This window comes from Vulpes vulpes, chromosome 9 (assembly GCF_048418805.1).
Source record: "Vulpes vulpes isolate BD-2025 chromosome 9, VulVul3, whole genome shotgun sequence".
NCBI lineage: Eukaryota > Metazoa > Chordata > Mammalia > Carnivora > Canidae > Vulpes > Vulpes vulpes.
Window position 1 is genome coordinate 46,494,776 of NC_132788.1, and position 23,372 is coordinate 46,518,147.

The 23,372-nt window shown below is 38.3% G+C and overlaps 1 long non-coding RNA gene across 1 annotated transcript in view; it reads right to left on the reverse strand.

Annotated features, from left to right (window-relative positions):
* Positions 1 to 2,428: 2,428 nt before the first annotated feature.
* The window catches only part of LOC140593885 (uncharacterized), a 61,964-nt gene continuing 41,020 nt past the window's right edge, over positions 2,429 to 23,372 (reverse strand). Inside the window, exon 4 of the long non-coding RNA XR_011994252.1 lies at positions 2,429 to 4,305. This is a non-coding gene — a long non-coding RNA (uncharacterized lncRNA). The remainder of the gene's footprint in view (positions 4,306 to 23,372) is intronic.

Here is a 23,372-nt window from a genome sequence, read left to right on the forward strand (position 1 = left end):
TATTTTCTTTATCTTTAATTCTCTGCATTTTAACTATAATGTGCCAAGGTGTGGTTTCCTTTTATTTGTCTTACTTTAGATTCACTGAACTTCTTGGATCTGTGGGTTTATGTCCCTTATCAGTATGGGGAAATTCTTGGCTATTTTCTCTTCAAAATTGTTTCATCCCATTTTCTCTCTCATCAACTTGTGGGACTCAAATTAATGTGTGATAGACCACGTGATATTGTCCCACATATCTCACATGCTCTATTCTTATTCTCTTATCTCTGTGTTTTGGTTTGAATTATTTTCATTCACCAAGTTACTAAAATTTACCTTTGCTCTACCAGTGTGTCATTAAGTCTGTAAAATTAATTCTACATTTATAATATACTTTTTTAGCATTTTTATTTAATACTTCCTCTCTGCTGAAATTACCTTCATTTCACTCAGCACGTTACCCTTTCCACTACATCTTATAACATTTTTGTTACAGTTATTTTGAGGTCCTGTCTGATAATAGCAACATATTGCCAATCTCTGAGTCTGCCTCTATTAACCATTTCCTCTCTTGACCACGGTTCACACTTTCTTTTTCTTTTTTATTTTTTCGGTTCACACTTTCTTGCTCCAATATGTGTCTTATATATATTTTTAAATTGTATATGGGACATTATTCATAATGCTTGTAAATGACATTTAGCCCCAGAAGAAGAGCAGGAAAAGTCCTGACATGTTACTAATGTGTAGTAAGAGGGATTCTGCAAGATCAATTTAATCTGTAGTTCAATTGGTTTTAGACTCTGCTGCAGCTGTAGTTGAATGTAATTTACCAAGCTTCAAATATTTTGAAGGCATAATCCAGACACTCTCTTCAGAAAGGCTTGCAATCTGAGTATTAGCCAGACTTTAGTAATCATTTTCTGCCCTCACAGCCCAAATTTCAGTTTTTTAAGCAGCTGGTAATTCTCTTTTCTCTCCTGCTCTCTGGACTTTGCAAAACCTTTCCTTGCTTTCTTGCTCTTGCCTTTAGAATGCCACTAAAGTATTCCTAATGAAGGTCTAGAATACCTGACAGGGCTTCTCTTTTGCCTTGCCCTTCCCTGAGCCTTTGACAAATACTCCCATTCACTCATTTTGAGTATGTGTGAAAACCCAATCTGTGGCTAGGGCTCCTTGGAATTTTAAACTTTATGCCATTTTGCATGCAGCCGTTAAAAGTTTGCTAAAGTCCCACCTGGCTTCTCTGTTTCTCTTTCTATGAGGATTCTTCTTTTTCTTGTCACTCTGCCAACATGGGAAGTAACCATGAATCTCTTTCCCTCTAGAGAAGTTTGTCACCTTACAGAATGTAGTTCATTTAGGTTTTTTTGTTTTTGTTTTTTCTTTTTATTATACTTAACTATCTGATTTTTTTTAGGTTCTGATTTTGTAAATAAACTGGCTCATTCTAGCTGCTCTCCTAATTTTTTAAATACCCACAATCTTCTTGTAGCTGTAAGGAGAATATTCCTCATATAAAAGACAAAGGCTTGCAATACTTTTTTGAATGAATGATGAATGAATGAATTAAATGAGTAAATAGATGAATTAAGTAAGGAGCACACTAGTTCCCCAAACTGAGAGTTTTAAAATAGAAGGTATGTTTCCATTGCAAGCTCTTCCTCTAAAATACAAGCAAAGTATTAAGCCTGCAAAGGTCACTCATCACTCTCTTACCCCACAGGACCGTCCTTCTGTCTGACTTGCCATTTTGTTTCTCCCAGATGCAAACTCTGAGCATGGAAGTATGCATTGGAAGGAAATATCTCAAATACAACATAAAAAATATTATGTAGTCAGCCCTAGGATATTTATGCATTAATTTAGTAAATGTGTGCTTGTGAACTAGGCTCATCTTTATACTTTTAATATACTCCAACAGCTCTATGATGTAGTGATTATTATCTCCACTCTATAAGGAGTAAAGTGGGATTTAGAGAGTTCACATAGCTAGTAAGATGCATAGCTGGGCTTTAAACCTTCGCTGTTTTTATTAAATCATGAATTCCAAGTTATTCTAAATTTATTTCCTTATATCTGGCTAATGCTGCCAGCATTTAAACAAGCACTGTCCAATTCAGCCTCATTGACAATCCTGTGAGATAGTTTAGAGCAGTATTAAGATTCTATCTTAGAGAAGAAGAGGCTAAGGTCACACTGATACTAAACAGTACATTCAGTCCAAGACCCTAGGAGTTCTGATCCAGAGTCAAGTCCTTCTAATATACCTCACTGCCCCTCATGTTCTCCTATTTAAGGCTTCGAATGATGACAGAGAGCTGGTAAATTTACCCTAACAAAAAATTCTGCTCTTTTTGATGAAGCAATGGAAGCTCTTTTAAGAAGCCAATTTTCATAGTCCAGAATCATTCTCCAATTAAAAATCTACACCATGATAAAAGTCGAATGGTCAAAATATAGTCTTTATTGTTATATTATTTAGCCAGAAGGAATCTCATTTTGTAGGGAGGGCAGCTTATTAACTTCAATGGTTTTTCTAAAAATTTGTTATTTTATCATGTGCAAGGTTGAAAAATGCCAAATGTCATATTAAGATAGCTGCAAGTATTTAGAATGCAAAGGTCACCATTCTTACTCAGATTTAGAGTGTGGTTCCAGCATTTTCCTCTTCTGTTTCACTGGGACTTTTATTCAGCACTGAAAAAGCCATTCATTTTGTAAAGGTTAATTCACAACTCTGGGTTTGATGAAGTGCTTTGCCTATATCATCTGCATTTTAACACTGCAAAGGTGTCAGTCAAACCCTCTTTCCTGATCAGAACTGGTCTCCCTGTGAGACAGGGAAAATCCACCTTTCCTTCCTTGGCTCTATCTTCCCACAGAATTTGACTAGGGATTATATCACATAGATTACATTCCTCTTTTTTTCCTAGTCAATGGGTAGACAGAACTGTTGCCTTTTATTTCATGAATTCACTTTTCCTTTTAGCATTTGCCTTTCAAAGTGTCACAAGTTAATGACTGATATAAAATAATTGTTAATCTTCTCTCTTCATATATCCTGGTGGACAAAAAAAAATCCATTTTCTTTCTTTCTCTTCTTTCTTTCCCTCCTTCCTTCCCTTCTTTCCTTTTCTTTTCTCTTCTTCTTTTGTCTTCTCTTCTCTTCTTCTCTTCTCTTCTCTTCTCTTCTCTTCTCTTCTCTTCTCTTTCTTCTGTTCCTCTTCTCTTTTCTCTTCTCTCTCCTCTCCCCTCTTCTTTCTTTCTTTCTTTCTTTCTTTCTTTCTTTCTTTCTTTTTCTTTCTTTTCTTTCTTCTCTCTTTCAACTGGACAATTTTAATTTGATTTCTCATACCAATAGGGAGCAGAAACATCTCAGGCATTGCAGGATCTCTCTTTTACTTAGTGTACCTATTTCTAAGTACCCAGGTTAGGACTTCAGTGGTGCTCATTCATGTACAAGGGTAGGGGAGACCCTGACTATTGCCACATTCCATTGCTGGCTTAGGTGTCTGCATTCTTATCCACTTCTCAGCAGTCTGTTGATGCAGGTCACTAGTGTTGCCTCCATGTCTCATTTTAAGGCCTCTCTATGGCCACCAGATCTTGGTGTCATATCCACGCTGTTTTTGGTTGTGCCAATAATGATGTTCCTCACTTCACATAAGGGTTTGTGTAGGGCCTTCAATATTGTCTCTGAGCTACTGGCCCAAGTTCAGCATGAAGATGTTTCTTCTGCCCTCGGGTTCATTGTCCAACAGCCTAGGGCTTACCATCTAAGTGGTATCATTTGAGCTGGGCTACCCCATCCCTAGCATGGGATAGAGAATATCTGCCATATTTTGCCTTTCTAGCATCTAAGCCTCTTTTGATTTGGGGAAAATCCTCCATTGCGTTCACCTCTGGAGAGCACTAATTCATTACTTTCCTTTACAGAAGATAAAAGAGTTAAGTAATCCCGCTCTATAGCTAACATAAGAGCACATGACACAACCTTTGTCATTTAAGTGTCCACCTTGTGGTTCCCACTGCCTTGTCTTTGCTGGTTTGGGCATGTAGATCTTTAAGTGTCCATTAATTCTATGAGCTACCTCTTTTTTCTGTTTGAATAACCAGAATCAGATTCTCTTTTTTTAGGGCAGGCTGAAAGATGCTTGCAGCCTGAGGTGCCCAAGCAGATGGACCAGAGACCGCCTCAGAGAGTTCTTGCATATGCGTGTTTGGGAAGCAGTAGAATATTTATGAAGCCAGACATTCTCAGCACAGGTTATTGGCATAAAGGGCCCTGATACTGGAACAGGGACCTGCCACCGTTGGTACCTGAAGATTAGACAAGAAAAAAGACCCATCAGAGGTTGGCAGTGTGTAGGTAGCAAGGACAACAGCTGCTAAGTAGACACTCCTCCCCATGTCTCATTATTATAGGCACCTTAGCACCTCATCCTCTAGATGCCAATCAAAAGGAAAAGCTTAATGAGTGATCTTGAAAGAATGTGGGCTTGAAATAGAAATTAAATTCGGTTATAACTTAATTAAGTTAAATTTCTTGTATAATGAACTTGGTACTAAATGACATATATACTAGAAAGAGTAAAGCCAACTCAATTCAGAGAAAAGAGAGGAGTTAGTTTATATACACTAATATACACTAACCTTTCGCCATTGCATTTATTTATAATTTCAGCCTGCCTACTTGCACAAGGGATTTGAGGCAGCTGAGCCTTGCTTGACATTCTAATGAGGAAGGAGCCCCATGAATCACCCCTGCCTGCCCACAGCACTGTTCATTAGAGGCTGAAGAGAGGCACTGGGGCTGCTCCAGGCAGAGAGAGGCTGACGCAACCATTAAGTAGCTCTGCAGTGACTCCCCCGACCCCGATCATTAGAGCCAGGCTGCAGCCACGGAAACAGAAACTGCTCACAACCTGGGAGTTTCATCTCCCAGGACCTTCTCTCCTCACGGCTTTATGTCAATAGAATGAAGTTCATTACCTTTCAAAAACACCGGCTTAGTCTGTTAGTGATAATAGGAGTTTTCAATCATCCAAGGGGGACGTGAAGGTACATCAAACAAGCTTTACATAAACAAAAGGATTTTACACAGGACTCCTTCCTATTATAGGGACTTCAGAACTCACTGGGAAAGGAAACCTGTTGGATGTGATATTGAGCGGTAGACCAAGATGGTATATGGTGTAGAAATGTATATGTGAACAGACTACTTTGTTTCAACAAACACAATAATAGTAATCATTTGTGGCTGACACTATACTAAAAACCTCACACTTGTCTCAGATGTCACATGGGCACTTAGTCTGCTTCTGAGCCTGCTTCTTCAGAACGGTAAGCCCCATGGCCTAAGTGTTGTCCACATCCTCCTAAGATTTTGGGAACTCATGTGGTATCATAGTCTCAGGGCCCCTATTGGATGTGGAGGAGTAAATAAATAGGTGGACAAGAACCTGACAGATACATGTTTTTAAATCCCATTTTGAGTCTTTTACAAAACAATACACCAAAGATGTTTAGATTTTCACTTTAAAAGTATCAGGAAGAGCTGATTTAAGAATAAGACAAAGATAAGCAATAAACATATACGTCTTAGGAGACAGGATCTGTGACAGTGGGTCACCCCAGGGATTCATGCAAGACATGTCATATTTTCCACTGCCATAAATGTTATGGAAGGAAAGCACACAGCAAAATCTTCAACCTTGCATTTGATGCTAATCCTTTAGGGTGAAATACTGAGTTCAAGGTAATGTCTAATAAAATCTCTCAAGGCTTTGAGAGGGCAAAAGCAAAACTTAAGTTGAAGTTACTTAGCAAAACATTTATTACTGAGCACCAGCACCAGCTGGGTGTGAAGTATCACTGTAATTGATTTGGGGCATTCCAAAATGAATGAGATGTGGTCTCTGGTCTCACAGAGAGTCTCAATCTGGGAATGGAAATAAATCTGAACATAAGGTATTCTGAGAATGAATGAAGAGTTAGGTAATGTTGTAGGGATCTAGAGAGGTTTGAGTGTAGACTGAGTTTAGAAAAAGCAAATATAAGGGTTCTGAAATGGGGTTTTAGTGCTGTAACCTGAAGGCACTGATTTAAGATCCTATCCTAGGTGGTCATTTCCTGAAAGAGAAGACTGTGGTAATAACCTACGTTTTTGGCTAACTTCCTAAGAAGTCCCTCTCATTCTTAGGAGCAACAGAAAGTTAAAAATTTTATTATGGTGATTTGCAATCTTGACATATATTATACTTACTTGGGTGTTAAAAAAATGGAGCATAGAACTTGGACCCATCTCCAGAGATTTTTATTTAATTGGCCTGAGGTGGGGCCTGCTTGGCACATAATATCTAATAATATTATAATAATTACACATTAATTCTAATGTCCTTCCCAAGTGAGTGTAAGAGTGAGGGATCAAGACCCCAGACTTTGGCTGATGACCAAGATATGAACTTGGTTTTGCCACCGAGAGGCTATGTGACCCTGGGAAATTGCCTCTCTGTGCTTCAGCTTCTTCCTCTGTAAAATGAAATAAAATGGTAATTAAATGTGTCTGACACCAAAACATATATCCCAAATTTGATCCTGCAAAAACATCAGACAGCCCAGGGCATGATTCTGGAGTCCCTGGATCAAGTCTTGCAGTCTTGCATCAGGCTCCTCACAGGGAACCTGCTTCTTCCTCTGCCTATGTCTCTGCTTCTCTCTCTGTCTCTCATGAATAAATAAATAAAATCTTTAAAAGAAAAAAAAAAATGGGGCAGCCAGGGTAGCTCAGCAGTTTAGCACTGCCTTTGGCTCAGGGCATGATCCTGGAGTCCAGGGATCGAGTCCCACGTCGGGCTCCCTGCAAGGAGCCTGCTTCTCCCTCTGCCTCTGTCTCTGCCTCTCTCTCTGTGCCTCTCATGGAAAAATAAATAAAATCTTAAAAAAACAACAACAGACAAATCCTACTAAATACCTGGTGTGCATTCTACATAAATGCCCATGGCATAAAATGAAAACACAAGATTTATAAAATATCCCAGGTTAAAGAGCGCTAAAAAGATTTGACAACTGAATGCAATACATGTTTTTGGATTTTCTTTTGCTTTAAAGACATGATTTTGGTAATTGGTGATGTCTAAGTAAGGTCCATATGCTAGGTACCAATATGTTAATCATGTTAATGTCATCATTTTGATCATTGTACTGTGGTTAAGTAACTGAGGATCTTGTTTTTGGGAAAGATATGTGAAAGAAGTTTAGTAGCCATGGCTCTTACAGTACTAAATGTTCTCTGAAGTCAGGAGTCTCAATCAAAATGATATCCCTTTAAGCTTAAAAAGTTTAGTTAAACTTTCCACGCTTCAGAATTCCCTCTTTTTGATGTGAGTATGACTGTGTGTGTGTGTGTGTGTGTGTGTGTCTGTGTCTGTGTGTATGTGTGTATTCAAGGAAAATTTAGAAATTACTATTTGAAAGCACAGACTTTGGGGCCAGACTATCAAAGTTTGAATCTTGGCTCTGGAGTGTACTAGGTGCATACTTTTCCCTCCATTTCCTTCTCCATAAAGCAGGCATAATAGCGCTTACCTTATGGGACAATTGTGAGCATTTGAGTTAATTTACATAAAGTCCTTAGAACAGTGTCTCACATGTACTAAATTCTTTAAAAATATTAACTCTAATACTCTCTACAGTGGTTATAGAGGTCAGACTTTGTTCTTGGGTTTCAGTATAGTAGAAAATGTGGTAATATAATATTGGATTTTGTTCTTTTAAAATTTTCATCCCAGTATAAAAAAACACACTGCTCACCCCCTTATTTTCAGAAAGTAGGGTTGGACAAAATCTTAGATAAGTCTGTGCAAAGAAGCCCTGCACCAGTAGGTATGTGTGTTTTGTTATTCTAGCAAGATAAAACACAAAACCTTTATTCTACCCACAAATTCACTATGACACATTCATTATTGAAGATATAATCCCCATTGGTTTATTGGAAACAAGTTATATGAGTTGTCATGCTTTGAGTACAAAGTAGGAGTTAATATGATACTGATTGGTGAGAATTTCTTTGACTTAACTCTCTTTTTCTATTTAGGATTATTTGCATTTCTTTGATTCTTCATTTCAAAGCAATATGGTGGCTTCTGATCATGTTTGTACTGATAAAAATATTTTCATCTGAAAGTTTATACAAAAGTGGAGATCCTGTGAGATCTCCAGAAAGCATAAGGCTCTTGTTGGCCAAGATGCCATTAGTGGAGGCCTGTGGAGAGAGTGGGCTTGCCCTCATTTTGGAGGGAGTTCTGCCCTCTGGTAGAACTCAACATGTGTTGAGCCCCTGAGAGAGAACTCAGAGAAATGATTATAAGAAGAAAGAAAAAAAAGAAAGGAAGAAAGAAAGGAAAAAAGAAAGAAGAAAGAAAGAAAGGAAGAAAGGAAGAAAGAAAGAAAGAAAGAAAGAAAGAAAGAAAGAAAGAAAGAAAGAAAGACTTTGAAAAAATTAAAAAAGAAAATGAGGATGAGATGGAGGGGGATTAAAAATCAGACAACAATGCACCCAGCTTTCCTTGGACAACAGGAGAGCTGAAAGAAGCAAGAGGAGGACGTGGATATTCAGCAGGAATATTTGGGAGACAGGAAGACACATGCAAAACTCTCAAAACAGAATGTGAGCCTCAGGAGGTCAAGTTTCTGTGCTTTGATGTGACCCTCTGTGGCCTCATCCATGATCTCTCTGTCTCTGGTGAGATTTCCGGCCCACCCTTGTAAATAGACTTTTTTTTAAAACTTAAGAAATATGGTAAATTTAAGTGAAATGTTTAAGGTGAGCCTTTGTTTTTCTTCCTAACATAAAAAATACATTTTATTGAAATCAAATGCAAATTTCACATAACCAAAAATACCTTTGATGGAATATTTTAATGAAGAAACCTTGGCAATTGCCTCTTTGCATGTATCAGCAGTGAATCTGAGTTGAAAATGTGTTTGCTAGGAAATGAGTTCTGTGAGCAGTCATCGCACATTAAAGTTGTTTCAGGATCAACAGTTTTCTTATAAAATGTCCTTAAATTTTATTCACCTCAAGGCAATTTAGACATCAAGCAGACTTGGGATCGAATCTTAGTTCCACCCCTTGTTGCCTGAGAAGGCTGTTAACCTCTCTAAGCCTCAGTTTACTTAACTATGTTAAAGGAACAGTAGTAACTTACAACATTATTAAAAGGATTTAGGGTAATTACCTGTGTAACATTTCTAGCACATAGTTGTGGTAAGTTTTAATTCTTGCACATGGTTACACAGTTACTTATGGATTGTGTAGTGTGGAGAAGGGGTACACATTTCAGGAGCTGAAATATTGAGAGAATGAATGCACAGAAATAATTCCTGGCACAATAGGCTAGAAATATCTGAGAAGAATGAACACTTTCTCTTTCCTCATTGAGTCAGAAGGGGGAGAGGCCTTCCTGGAGGAACATTGGACTCTCTGGTGTCACCTTGGGGAACCCATGATTCCACTGGGAGATAAGGAGGGATCTATTTAACTGAACAATTTACACCAAAAAGGGGGTTTTGTGTGGAGGGGGAGACAAGGAAGTAATGGAGTTCAGAGCTAAGCTGACTGAATAGTCAACACAAGGGTGAAGAATTTGGTTAGCTCAGGTTCAGATATGAATAATATCTGTTGAGGACCCCATGCAATCTGGAACTGAAGAGGAGGCTTTAGTGTGGCTCTTATGTAATTCTCCCATCTTGAAGTCATTGCCCAGTGTACTAATTAGAGAGTTGGGATCCAAACTTCACAGAAGAGAGAATATATTATTATTTTATTCATTTGCTCATTCAATCATACATTTACTCATTCTCAAAACATTCATAAGACAACTACTACTGTCACCAGGGACTGCCTAACAAGCCACAATAATCCCATTTTCTACCCCTGCTTCCGGGTGCAGCCTGCCTCCAGAATCTAAGGTGGGGTGTCAGAAGCCACAAGCTCCAAGTAAGCCTCTATGACCCACTTGTTGACAGGTTTGATCCAATTTGGACACCATGCTAACCCTCCAGATGACCTCAAGATCATTGCCATCTGACTATAATAAAACATACACCTACTAGCACCTTGACAGATCTGATCATGCATATTCATGAGAAGAAAAAGGTGGCACTCTGATTGCAGAAAGCCTCTTCCTCCGTCCCCATCAAAACTCCAAGTCTTCTTGCTTCTTGGCCCGTTAATTACCTTAACCCCATGAAACCGTGACCATGAGACCTAACTGGGGAGAAGGTACCTTTAGGGCAGGAGCTCCCTCTCCATTCCCTAGTCATTGAATAAATTACCTGCCTGCCATCAAATATTGTCTGTGGTTTGGCTGTTTGGTGAACAGTATTGAGTGGGAAAAGAACCTACTACTATGGTAACACTGCATGCTGAGCAAGTTGTTAAAGGGTGGGGCACAAGAATGTTCAGGACATTGTCCCTTCCCTCAAGGACCTACCATACAGGTAGAGGAGACCAACGCATATAACTATCTCAGTTTTCCATCATTCAAACTTGGGACTCTTTTGAGAAAATGTATCAGCTAGGCTGAAAGTTCACAAGTAAGCAAGTCAGAACCTTATTCCTCTTTCATGCAATAGTTGGAGGTAGACAATCCAGAGTTAAAATGACAGTTCCATTCTGTGAGTCCTCTAGAGAATGAGGATTCCTCTCTGTTGACATTCTACCATCACTTGAAGATTAAATTCTATCTACATTTTAAGCAGCAGGATGGACAAACAGGAAAGAAAATGCATATTGTTCTCCATCTAAGGACACATCTAGGAAGTTGTACACATTACTTATACTCACACCTCACTGACCATTGTTAATCCGAGGCTCATACCTGGCTACAAGTGAGGCTACAAAACATAGACACCATGTGCCCAACTACAGATCAGAGGTTCCATTATTGAACAAGAGAAAAGCAGCATCAGTCTCTTCAACTGGGAGTTGGTGGTGGTATGAATCCGGTTTTGACACCCTTCTAATTTGGATATCTCTACCCTTACCTTCCTCCATAACTTATTAGCACACTGTCTTCTGCCAGCCTTCTCTGAAGCTTTGGAGGAAAGACGACATATGGCAGCGAGTATGTTGAACTCCATGTTAAATCTGACTTTTCCTAAAGCCCAGTAAAAAATATCACCCAAGATTTTAAGCCCCTCCCTGGTTGGTTAAACATGCAACTTTTGATTTCAGGTCAGGTCATGATCTCAGGGTGATAAGATCAAGCCCTGAGATGGGCGTGGAACCTGCTAAAGAGGCATTAAAAAAAAAAAAAAGATTTTAAGCCCTTCTCAGATGCACTCCAGCTGCCAACCTTGTTCTACTGTCCCTGGAGTTCTCTCCTTACTCCATGAGGGCACTTGCCTTTACAAGCTTCTACAGAACAAATCATCTCCTGAACTTCTGGAAAGCCCTACTCCTTCATAAGAGTTGATTTGGTCATCTCATTGTCCTCCAGGCTTGTCACTCTCCCTTTACCTCCAGACAATGGAATACATTTTCTAATCTAAGAATCATATTTCTCCAAGTCTGAGTTATGGAGGTTGTAGATGAGGTGGTGCTCAAGACCTAGGATTGGAGTAGCCTTTGAAACACCTTGGGGGTACCCCTAACAAATTGAGTCTCCTGAGATCCACTGGTTTGCTCTCTTGCTCTCTCTTTCACTCTCTCTGTCCCTCTGTCTCTGTCTCTGCCCTTCCCCCTCCCACACACACTTCCTTCCAAGGGCAAACCTGAATTCTCAGAGATCAAACAGCTTAACCAGTAGATGCAAACTTGATTACTTCTTGAGGGAAGTACATGAATGAGTGAAGCATGTTAGATGGAGAATTTGGCCAAATGTGCCATATGTGCCCTGTCCTAATGAGGTGGCCCACATCTAGCTCCTAAGGATTCTGATCATATGGGTCAACATTTTCATCTCCTGTGTTTTGTTTTTGTTTTTGTACAAAGGACACTGGAAATCAACCTTTTTTTTTTTTTTTTCATATGACAATTCCAGGTTTTCAAAATCTTGGCACCGCATTAAAAAAATGTAACCATTGTATAACAGATCTACTGGGTTGGATCCCACTTAAATGCAACCAGGAGCCTCCAGTTTGAGACTTCTTTAGTGAGCACTGAAAGAAACATTTCCTTAGCTGGTTTTGGTAGCACCACAGATAGCATTCAAATTTTGGTGAGTGTCTAGCATTATCTTCCAGAGCAATGTGAGTTCCTTCTTTCATTTCTCTCTCTTTTCAAAATGTACCTACTTGAGCAAAACCAGTAATAAGGCAGGGAATAATTTCTAGCTATAGACTTATTATGACTATACCTTTAACTGCAAAGATCGTGGGAGAACTTGTGGACTTACCACCTGCAGGAGCCTGATTAAGTAAATGGACAGGATGTTACCCTACTCCTCAGTCTCTGTGTAGGAAGGGATCATTCTTTTTTCCCCTTTAGATCAGGTGATTACAATATGGTGTGGAAAACAGCTGGGGCAGCACTATCTCCACAGCCTTCTGTCTTGGTCCCTAGAAAACTCTTAGCTTCCCACTAGGACCTTCACCTTGCCTTTAACTTTGTGTTTTCTTTTTTTTCTTTCTTTTTTTTTTTTTGGATGTGCCTTAGAAGCCATGATACCCTATTCTGAGTTTGGCTTTATTCTAAGACAATAGGAAACAACATAAGATTTTTAAGTGGAGGAGTGATATAAACAAAAATGAATCTGGAAACTGTCTAAGTTGACCTGGGAAGGAGAGAAACTGGATTCAGGGAGACCAATTAGGAGTGCTTATAATAGGATTGGTGTTGAGACACTGAAGTGGATAAGTGGCAGTGGAAAAGGACAGAACAGAGCAGACGCAAAGATAATTTGGAGACAGAATCTAATTTTTTTGTAATCGTCTTTAGAAGTGAGACACAAATTTCAAGCCTGGGTGACTGGGAGGATGGCTGTCACAGAAACAAACCAAATTATTAGCAATATGTGTTTCTTGGCTTATTAAATTTTTATATTGATTTTTTCCTTTAAAAATAGCTTTCAGAACGATCAATTGATACTGACTCTATTTTCTATAGGTTTATAATTTTTGTTCTGCAGGATTCCAAGGACTTTATAAGCACTATCTCATTAATTCTCCTGAAAGCTTTGTGAGGTGGGTTACAAGACCCCATATACAGAAGATGGCTTTTTAAAAAAATTATTCTTGACTATCTCTCATTCTCACTATGATCTTTTAGAATCTCAATAGCAATGAGTAGAAATTATGCTTGGAGTATACTGTGTTCCCAATTATTATCAATAGAGTCTAATTGCAAACATGTGTTTATTTCAGCTGGGATTATTGTCTGGTTGATTACAATGGAGAATCTGAATGACAGCATCTGGCATAGTTCTTTTATATGACTCTTATATGAACATATTTTATATAACAGGAGAGTTATATGAGACCTCTCAGCCACATCATCCTTTATAACTACTTTTATTTAACACGTGACCCACTAGGATAGAAGGAAGTCTGTACCACAAATAGCAATGGCTCTAATATCTCTATGGGCTCATCAACACAAGCTGCATTGATAGTCAAACACCAGTTTCTTAAAGTAGCTAGCTAGTTCCAACTACCTATCTCTGTGTAACAAATCATCCCCAAATTTAGTGGTTTAAATTATTAATCTGCAATTTGGGCAGGGCTTAGACGGTATGGTTTGTATTTACTCCATGCAGTGTCAGCTGGGATGGCTTGGCTGTGGGTGGAGGATCCATTTTTAAAATGGCTCTCACACATGGCTGGCAAACAGGTTTTGACCGTCAGATGGAAGCTCAGCTGGGGCTCCTGGCTGAGGTCTTAGAGTCTCTTGGGTTTCCTTGAAATAAGAGCACTTGAGTCCAAAAGTAAAAATTCCAAGAGACAGAAAGTGGAAGCTGCCAGGACCTTGAGGCTTAGGCCTAGAAGTTGTCACTTGTCACTTCCCATTGTATTTTATTGGCCAAAGCAGTCATAGAGCCTGGTAAGACTCAAGGAAATGGGGCATAGGCTACACTTCTTCAAAGGAGGAGTGTCAAAGACTATGTGGCTAAATTTAATTTGCTGTAATGAAAATTACTTTAGACAGGTTGAATGAATGATAGTCTTGTTTGGCATCTCTGAATTCAAGGGTGATAAATTTCAATGGAGGCTAATAATTCTGTATTCCTATTTTTAAGATTTTATTTATTTATTTGAGAGAGAGAAAGCATGAGTCAGGGGCCACAGAAGGGCAGAGGAAGAGGGAGAAGCAGGCTTTCCACTGAGCAGGACCGGCTTGATCTCAGGACTCCAGGATCATGACCTGAGCCAAAGACAGACACTTAGCTGACTGAGCCACCCAGGTGCCCCTAATTCTGGATTCTAAGAATACACATTTTTTTTTCTTAGTCTCCATTCACCTTCTTCATATACTATCACTTATCTCTGGGTTCTTATATCTCCTCAAGTGCTTTTTTTTTTTTTTTTAACCTTTGGTTTATTGTATGTGCTTTCCCCACTTCTGCAGCCTAGCTACCAATTCTTCTGCAAAGTTCTCTTGAGTTTCCAAACTAAATGTCCCTTTCAGGTGCCTCCATAGTTTTTGGCTTCATCTTATCAACAGAATTATGATAGCACATTGGAGCCTCACTGGTGCTCTGGCTCCCTTATAGACTGTAGTTTTTCTGAGGGAAGGTGGTCCTTCTTGTTCATTCTGGTATCCCCAGCACAGAAGATTGTTCCTGGACAATAGATACTCAATACATATTTGCAGAATGGTTGATCCACATTCTGCCCTCAATATATGCATTCTTGGAATAATCTACAATTATCATGGACTTCGGCATGATATTTGATACTGTTAGAATTCACCCTCAACTTCCCCTTCTCTTAACTGGAGATACTAGGAGTTATGTGCTGTCAAATCTGAAAGAATGAAAGGAAATGTCATGTAAGTCCTATGAGAGGTGGTGATGAATGAAGCCAGATGAACAAAAGCACTATTATTTGTATTAAAGATTATTCTTTCCATGATGATTGTGTTAAGACTATATTTAGCAGGGTATTTCTCCACAGTTTTATATGTAAAGAGGAGCTATACAAAGCAGCAAGGACATTAACTATGCCTCATTCATCTCCATTGGCCCCTGGACAGTTTGAAGCAGGATATATACGCCACACTCCAAATTGATAACAGGTGTCTGATTCCAAATAAATGTCACCAGTCCTGCACTTAATGCATTGTAGCAGAACATGATGAAATATTAGCAGAGTGTAGTAGTGTGTATTGGAAAGCAGAATGAACATGGGATTTGGTAGCACTGTCTTAACAATTGAATATACAATGAATATTAATCTTGCTTATTAAGCACAGGAACAGATGAACCAATGAAATCTTGTATTAGAAGCTGTGGGTGAGGGGCACTTGGGTGGCTCAGTCAGATAAGCATCTGCCTTCAGTTCTGGTCATGATCTCAGGGCCCTAGGATCAAGCCCCAGGTCCCTGTTCAGCTGGGAGTCTTCTTCTCCCTCTCCTTATCCCCCTCCCTCCTTGATTGTACTCTCTCTCATGTGTGTGCATGCCTTCTCAAATAAATGAATGAAATCATAAATAAAAACAAAAACAAACAGAAACTGTGGATGTGGTATATTGTTTTCTATTTTAGACAGTTAAGAGTCATTGATCATTGATCACTCTGGGAGAGGCCCTTGCTCAGCAGTGAGAGAGCCTGACTGTGAAATTAGGCCTCTAGGGGATGATGATTTCATTTAACCTCAAAACACGCATTGAGCTGTAAAGATGCTAGTCAACTGTGCTAGGTGACACCTGGGCTACAAAGAAGAACACAACATTATGCCTCCCTTGAAGGATCTGTGGCCAGTGGACGGGTATGAAGGGAAGAGTCAAGAAAAAGGTGGAGAAAAGGAGTGTGGATAGCATCAGAGTCTGAAACAGGCGAGGTCTAGAAGCTGCATCTCTTTTCTCTAAGTTTTGGATGGGTTACTAAAACTCTGTGAGCCTCAGTTTCCTCATCTGTAAAAGGATGTTGATTACACAATACCTACTTCCAGAATATTATTACAAAACTGAAATAGAGAAGAGGAGTGAGGCAATAAACTGCATGAGTGTAGGAGCAAGAAACTCCCAGTCTGTTTCATTTTACCATTGTTATTTGCTGAACATATTACAGTGATTAGTGATTGTTTAGTCACTACACGTTGAATGAAAATGCTTAAGCACAGTTCTTGGCACATATTAAGAATTCAATAAATGTTCACCATTAAGCTAGATGGGAGTATTACATAGTCATGGTAACATAAGAGCTAAGTAATTGTAGCAGTGGTTGTTGCTGATAATAGTAATAACAATAGTGTCATTGGTCATGTTTAACTGTGGACACATAAAATGAATAGACAAATAGCAAGATATAAGGCTAAAATGATAAGTTAGCTATGTTCCTGGTGGGAGTGGAGGAGCTATAGTACCCCAGTGAGTAGTTAATCCTTCATTCACAAGGAAAGGCTACTTTTGAAAACTTCTAAGTAAGGAGGCACACTATGGCAACTGTGGGTAAGATGGACTACAGGGTGGAAATTTCACAGCTTGACTTGAGTTACAGAGGTCCAGGTAGGATTGGTGCTGCTAGACTAGAGGGAAGAGAGAGATGGAGAGGAGTGAAGAAGTAAGTGAGGGAATTCAGAGGTAGAATTGATAGCAGTGAGTTGTATAGAGGTACTATGAGAGAAGGAAGTACCAAATGACTTGAAACCTCAGGAACTGGAGTAGATACTCATATTGGGATGATTATTTTGGTTCAGCATATATTTGTGTTTGTACCACTGGTGGAATACCAAGTAAGAAAGGGGCCTTAGGCAATTGAAACTTCATCTGTAGAGCAGCAAAAGGAAGTTGGTATCAAAGTTGAAGAGTTGCTTTTTAAGGACAAGAGAACTAAAGTTCAGGTAGTAGATGAGGTTGCTATGAGAAAGAGGGTACCGGGGAGAGGATCACAGTGAAGACATCAGAGAAGAGCTAATCTGTGAATAAGGGAGGAACAGCTTGTGACGTAGAAGGAGGAGTGAGAGAGGTAGAAGAATGAAGAAGTCCATGACACCCCATTATGAGATAAGGTCTAGCCATTTTGGAAAATTGAGAACTGAAAGTTGTGTTCTGCACTGTAGAAGATGGCAAAGAGCAGTGATCTACTTTTAGAAACAAATGTCATCTCAACTGTGTTACTATTTGGTGGCCACCCTTTGAAGCTCTCTTGTTAATCCACAGCTTTTCCCAGCTCCACAGCTGACATCTCAGTGTAAATGTCCATTTCAATGCACTGAGTTACAAGTAAAAGAATATCACAATGAGAATGAATTAAATCATAAACCAATGAATTGCTTACTAAACAAGAAGCCCAGAGTTCCTGGTTCAGTAATGTTATCAGTGACTTTATCTTGCTGCCCTTCCATCCTCAGTGTGTCCTCTATGCTTCCCCTAGCCTCAAAATGTGCATTGTCTGTGCCTCCAAGAATCACATCCTCAAGCAGGAAAGAAAATTAAAGCACAAGAATTTTTTTAATGCCATTCATGCATCTTAATCAAAGAAGAAAAAACTTTCCTAAAAGCCCTAGCAGATTTTCCTTTACATTTTATTGTCCAGATCTAAGTCATATGGCAACCCCATACCAGCCTTTGGCAAGGGGAAAATAGATGGTCATGCCTGGCTGAGAGTTCAACCAATCACAATGGATTCTGGCCTGGGCACACTGTTGTCCAAATAGGATCAGGCCTGAATTAGTGAGGAAAAAGTGATATGAAAGTTGGACAGACACCAAACAGTGTCTATTTAAGAAGATGTAAAGTTAGAATTCCGTGTGTTGAGGAAAAAAAAGACATAGGTCTACCATGTATTGGAACCTGGCCAAATGCTCCATTCCAGCAGAAGATACTATAAACATAAAGATATACAAGGGTCTTTTGAAGACGACCTGGTTATATCTGAGAGGAAGAGCATTGCTTTATCTTTTATTAACATTATTCATTCTGCCTAATTAATAAGAATAATTTCCATATTTGCCTAACACTGCATATTACCCTCTTTCCAGCACTTAGAATCATATAACCTTAGCTTTGCCCCAGATAACTCCATGATGGGCATGCAGAAACCCAAATGAACACTATGACCTTACCAGTTCCACCTCCTGCACAAAGAACAGGACTTCCAAATCTATGGCATTGTTCACTCTATTTGGCTCTTTGCTCAGAATCAGAAAAGCATTACCTTTGTTCTATATGTCACCTTTGTTCTTCCCCCCCCCCCATCTTTCATCCTTCAGATTTTGCTTTGTCTAATACTAACAATATCAATTATTGGTATTGGCTCGTGGTTTTAAAATAGTAATAGGCAATACATCTAAATTGTCTCCCTATGGTTCCATCAAGCTTAAGAGATGCCAACCCACAGGTCACTGAGGTTGGTCTCTGGCCATAGACCTAATGTTTAAGTTTAGGTCCCAGTAGATCCAGATCCTGGCTTTGCCATAATGAAGCAGTGCTAGCAAGTATGGGACTATGTAGGCTGCCCCGCCCTAAGTTACAAGTGAAAAGAGAGTTAGAAATTAAAATGGAAAAAGAGAAACACATCTCCACAGATTTCAGCCCAGGTTATAGCTGAAGTCATTTATATAATGAATAACTGTTTTACAGTAATAAGAGTTAAAGCATGTTAAAACATAAGTAGCTGGGGAAAGCAGAATTTCACCCTTATTAGCCATTAATGCATTAGCATGAGTTAGTCTGTCAAATTATCAAGTTGATCATTTAGTTAGGGTAGAGAAAGAGAAGCTAAGAAAGAACAAAAGCTAATTCCATCATTTTACAGTTATGCCTGAGCATGTCCTTAGATTAGATTACACAGTGTTGGCAAAACCCCACTGAATTCTACCTTCCTGTGCTCTAGCCTAAAGATGTCCAAAGGTCATCCACCCCGAGGTCCAGATGAAAGGCCTCTTTACGATCACCTGTCCCCTCACTCAATACAGAAAATCTCTCTTCTGAAATTCCAGGAGACATTATTTACATCTTTCTCATGACATTTTTAACCATCTACTTTGCATGATGATTATTTGTTTATATTGTTTCTTTATATACATTATTATTTGCATATACAAACTATTATTTGTTTATATGTATTATGTGCTTGAGAGAATAACCACCACGAACAGAATCTGCATGTGATCCTTCTTCATCTTCATAATGTTTTGAACAGTCCCTTCATATGTGTGTGCTCAAAATACATTTATTGATTGACTAAATAAATTATATTTAGAGCTCTACTCACATGTCAATTTTAATTTCCTTGGCTTTATTCCTTTTATGATTTCTTTAGCAGTCCACTTTGAAGTCATACTCTAAAGGAGATTTAGATTGTGGGCAGGGCAAACAAAAAGATTATAAATTTTCTTTCCCATTCATTTCAAATTTTGATGTGTGAACACACATACACATTATGCAGTAAAAAAAAAAACCTTGAAAATGATCTTGGCTTCCTCTTCTTCATTTCTGAACACCTGTATTAATATCTATTCATGAAACAGAGGCAGCAGGTAGAAATTCATGTAGTGCCTCCCCCACCACACTGACTCACGGTGCAGATGCTGCGTGTTCCAAAGTCCCCATCTGTATTGCCTTTCAGGAAAAGCATATGTGGCTCTCCCTGTCATAAGACAGATGGTCTTTTTCCTTTCTTTCTATATTATAGTCTATGATTTCGGAACTGTAGAAGCTGATAAAATTCAGGAGGGGACTCTTCCGTTGAATGATAAGAATATTTCCTGTGTTAACTCAGAGACAAACCCCTCAAATCCTTTATGGGATTAAGATTTTAATTTCATTATTACACATGGGTTCTAAAGAATTTTATTCACTCTGGGTAGCATTCATTTTGCAATTCTGGTTCATCTTGAATTTGTTTTTAATGCGGTCTATGTCTCTCAGCCCTGTACTCTGAGGCAAACAGCAATGTCGTTTTGATGCTCCTCCAGGCCCTAATCCCTTCTGTGTAATGGGGCATTTGTTTCTCTTCAGTGAACAGTAAACCTGTAATTCCCTTTAATCCTGAGTGAGGTTGAGAGAGCAAGGATTTCAGTTATTCACTCTCCCACCTACTTCCATACGCGTTTCATTTTCACAGAAGACCCTTTAGAATTTTTACAAATCCCAGAGTATCGTCTAGTGTAGTCCCTAAAAAGATGCTACAAATGGAGTTCAAAGTCTAGGTCAATTGCATCATCTAGGAACTTCTGAACACATATTGGATTTGGCCTGGAATCTCTGATTGTCTGCTCCCTGCTCCCACTAGAGCCATTCCCAAAGCATTTAGTATTTGAAGTGATTAAATAAGTCTGAATACAATGAAATATATATAGATATGCATATAATGAATATATATGGAAGGAAAGCTTTTCTGGTAAAATGCCTTCCCCTCCTCTAAGCTGACGTAGAGGTCCTGATGTAATGAAATATGGAAATCTACCAACAGGTGAGATTGATTTTTTTTAGAATATCACAATAGTAGGGAAAAAAGAAGAAAAAGAAAGAAAACAAGTACTTAATGGTCCTTTGCACTTGGCAAACCTTATAAGCAAAATGTCACTCTGCTTTGAAATAGCATTTCTAGACCAAACACATTTTTAAAGTCTATTCCAAGAAAGTTTTAACTCAGGGCTAAGGAATTTTAATCCTAGAATAATCCAGTTTTCCATTCCTTGGCGGTCAAGAGACTTAGATATTTGAGAACCATGTGGTTTCCTTATCTAGTCAATCAAATAAAGACTTTTGTGTGACTTTTGATTTGGTCCCTGCACAAATTTGCCCTTCTGATGGTAATACTTGAGGAGCTAAATAATGTGTGAAATTTCCTCCCCAGTGATTTTATATTATAGATCTCAAATAATTCTTCCCTTGGGTTCTTTAATGCAGCAAGTGCTCCATTCTACTCAGAAGGTGATTCTTTGAAAGTAAAATTTTAGTCCAAAGTAATTCATTAGCAATGCCAGTGAAGGATTAAGAGGAAAATTTATTTTATCAATAATAAATTGCTCTCTTTTGCTTTTATAGATACGAATTAAATACTTATTGGTTGTAACTACTAAAATGTAATTTTAGCAAAGCACAATTCACAGATTGAGACAAGGAGTTATTAGAACTGGAGAAGATGACAGAGTTTGGTTTCAGACTGATCTTTCTAATTTCCTGCTCTAACCACTGATTGATTTCTCTTGGCACAGAACTAGACATGCAAGAGATTTCTACTTGGGTGTTAATTAGGATCTTTACCTTGAGTGTGCTTCTGACAGTGTTTGCATATAACCCTTTCCTAATAGAAAATATCTGGAAAATTTTAAGCACATAAAGGGGGGAAGGTAGGAAAGAGAGGATTTATGGACAAATGTCCAAGTGTAGGAGAAGGTATTATGGATAATTGGGAGGCAGGTGTTCTTGAATAGATCAAAAACAGTAGTTACGGTATAAAAGAAAAGAGAGGTCATTTCTAGTTCAAAATGAGAATCTGAACTTGTGATTTAATCACCCAGCTCTTACAAATGCCAACTGAAGTGCCAAAATAATAGAAGAGGAAAGAGGTGCAAATGACCCTGGCAACAATAAAAGAATGCCTCCCATACTCAGAGTCATTGAGAAATTTATTCAACATGTGGTGCAAGAAAGATGAAAGTGAGAGAAGGACCAATAGGCTGGCAATTTCATGCTTACAAGGGAATGACATGGGCATAGTGAAGGGAGTCTTACCCAAACTGTCCTAACAACTTTTGGTTGGAACAAAATGAGCTGGAGAGAAGAATGAACAAAGGAATAATATGAATTGGCACATATTGATCATAAAAGAGAAGACTGAGAAATGTGCTGGATGCTGAATCCCAACATGAAATTCAACAGCTATGTGTGGGGCACAGGTGTTAGTGTTTTATAGATATTAACTTAGTCATCACAACACATTTGCCATGTGAGTTTCTTAATTATCCACCTTTTAAGATTAGGAGAAACTGAGTCATAGGGATGTTAAATTATGATAGGTGAACAGGAGATGATATGATTGTCTTCCTGGACAAATAGTCAACCAAAGATTGTTAGAACTTAAGACAACTCTCAATATTAATGGATTGCCTATAATTAGCACCCTGTTAAAAAATATCACAGGAAAAGAGTTTCTTAACAATAAAAACTTAAATATAAAAGATGTAAGAATAAACTTAATAGGTAGGATGTATAATGAAATTATACAATTTTAGTGAAGCACATAAAGAAATTCATGAATGACTAGAGAAATAAAACATTCCTGAATAGAATCATCTAACATTGCAACAATATGTTTCTTATATCTAGTTAATCTACAAAATAAATTATTATTAATCAATATCTAATTAGGATTTTGAGGGGGAAGACAGTATATAATTAGAGTATTTATTTTGACTTTGTTTTTAACTACAGAAATAATGCATCAATATATAATCCCTTGGTTAAAAAAATCATTTTTTATAGAAGTTGGCATTACTCTTGGTCATCACAGTCACCCTCTTCTTGCCAAAGATAACCGTTAATGTATAGTGAATCCTTCCAGATCATTTTCTATGCTCATGAAGGTGATAGATGATAGATGATAGATAGATAGACAGACAGACAGATAGACAGATAGCTAGATAGATAGATAGACAGATAATAGATTTATGCTATGGATTTCCTCTCTTTTTCATAAATAATTTCTGCTGTACTTATTTATGATCACTTGATATTTTTACGTAATGTCTTTGAGAGGCTTCTACTTTGGTGTGTAAACCTCTCTTTCAATCTTTTTAATGTTTGTAATATATTCTATGGTAGGGATATAATGAGCTGTTTGGGGGATTTTTTTTGGTTTTGATCACTTCCCTATTGATAGGAGGTGATGATCAGAAATTGGATAATATTGAAAATAAGATTTTAGAGGTGCTACCATTATTGGTAATGATAAAATCTGGACTGTAGCCATGGAAATAGGTAGCTAAGTTAGAATGGAACACTAGGTGAGGGAAAATAAGACATTGAGAATCCAAAGCATAGATGGATTATCCCTATGGGTATTGAAATCTTCAAGAATGTGGAGAGGTAGAGTGACAGAAAGACAGTATTTGAGGTGCCAAAATCTTCACTGAATGAGGAAGAGTGGCTTGAGAATATTTGATGATTGTATCCAGGAAGTCATATAGGTAGGTGGTAGCATATGAATATATGGGCTTCCAAATTTCTGGGGTTTGTTCTAAGAAGGAGGTCTGAAAAAATGATTAAAAGTCTG